The sequence below is a fragment of the Marmota flaviventris genome, chromosome 8 (assembly GCF_047511675.1).
Source record: "Marmota flaviventris isolate mMarFla1 chromosome 8, mMarFla1.hap1, whole genome shotgun sequence".
Classification (NCBI taxonomy): domain Eukaryota; kingdom Metazoa; phylum Chordata; class Mammalia; order Rodentia; family Sciuridae; genus Marmota; species Marmota flaviventris.
The window spans coordinates 88,813,946-88,815,607 of NC_092505.1; the positions used below are offsets into that span (position 1 = coordinate 88,813,946).

Sequence of the window (1,662 nt, forward strand, 5' to 3'; positions counted from 1 at the left end):
GGTTGAATGCGGCTTGTGGCTTGCCATCTTCCACAGGAAGATGTGAAATGTCAACCAGTTCCTTCAGAGAGCTCTCAGCTCCCAGTGAGGACCTCTGCCCTGCCCTCCTCAAGAAAGAGGCACAGGCCTGGCATCTGAGCCTTTGCCGATGACAATCTGTCCTAGATTCAAGAGACAGTCTCTGAACCAAGAGACCACCCAACAGGGCTAGGATGTAGGCTGCCGTGGTGGGGACTCTCCAGGACTGAGTGCCCTGCTTTTCTATGTGGGTCACAGTACATAAGATCAGCTCTCTGGGGCATGTGGCTTTGTCCATGTCCCCCTGGGAGCCTCCTCTCAGGTCTTCACCCAGATCTCCACCCCTGGTCTGGATTGGCCAGGTCATACTTGCACCGGGAGGCAGGAGGCCTGACTCTCATCCTGAAGAGGCCTGGCTTAGACCTGCCCATCATTCCTGTCAGCACTGTCTAGGTCATAGTAGGAATGGTCCACATCCGAGAACAGCTCCTCCACAGTGCTGACATTTTGTTTTCTAAGGTCTCCACTATCTGATCTAGAGACTTTTGAAAGCTTCCTCTCTTTTCTCGAGGTTTGCCTTTTTCCCTAAGGATGCCCTGAAGGTTTCTTGATACTTGTGCTGAACCAACTGGAAAGTTTGGAAATGGCCTTGTTAGGGGCCATCTCCCAGGTCAGGAGCAGGCCCTCCCTGCTCAGGCCCCCTCACTGTGCCACACAGGATCTCTGTGCACACCAGGCAGTTGAGCAGCACCCAGCCTGCACTCTGGGGTGCTGCCGCTGGCCCCGCACCATCCCAGCTCATCTCTTGGATTTGCACCACTGAGATGATGAGGAGCCAGGTATAGAGACTGTGCTCCACCTGCATGTGGCAGAGCTGGAGCTTGAGCAGGGACATGCTCAGGAGTGACTGACACCGTAGGGTATAGGAAGGGACAGTGCCTAAGCCAGCAAGGGCACCCTCCCAGTTTTCCTCCTGGTCAACACATTTCCGCCTCAGTCCTCGTGCAAACATTGTGCCTTGCACCACCAGGTTGGCCATAGATCTGCTCAGTCTAAATCACAGACATTCTTAGAGTAGTGTCAGTTGTCTAGAACTACATACCACCGTGTACAGGCCGTCCTTCCCTCTTAAAAATTTAGGCAATTCAGAGTTCACATTGAAAGTGTCTCTTTGTGTCATTTATACTTTTAATTTTCTCTAGCAAACAAAGGCAGAAGGAATTATTCTAATAGGAGAAAAGAGGACTTCCAGCCCTTCTGTAGCATTAAAATTTATAAACACTTCAAGGTTCATTCACTTTTCAAATTTCCTTTCTTTCCTTCCTTCCCTCTGTCCTCTTCGACTCCTCTTCCTTCTCCCTCCCACCCTCTCTCCTTCTCTCCTATGTGTTCTTTCTCTCCCCCACTTATATGGTTAGTTTTATGTCTAATTTAAGAAATACTTGATACTCAAAAGGAATACAGATATTCCTCCTGTATTTTCTAAAACCTCTGTACTTTTGCTGGTCACTTTTTGGTCTTTCATTCAGCTAGAATTGATTTATGTGTATGGTGTGAGGTCAAGGCTCAGTTGGAGTTTTTTTAATGAACAATCTTCATTGCTCTTGTGAGGGGTGGAACCATCTATGCGAAATATGAAGTGTG

The 1,662-nt window shown here is 48.8% G+C and overlaps 1 pseudogene; it reads right to left on the bottom strand.

Moving 5' to 3' along the window:
- Window positions 1–344: 344 nt before the first annotated feature.
- On the bottom strand, window positions 345–1,030 carry LOC114098053 (cell division cycle-associated protein 4-like; annotated as a pseudogene).
- Window positions 1,031–1,662: the final 632 nt, after the last annotated feature.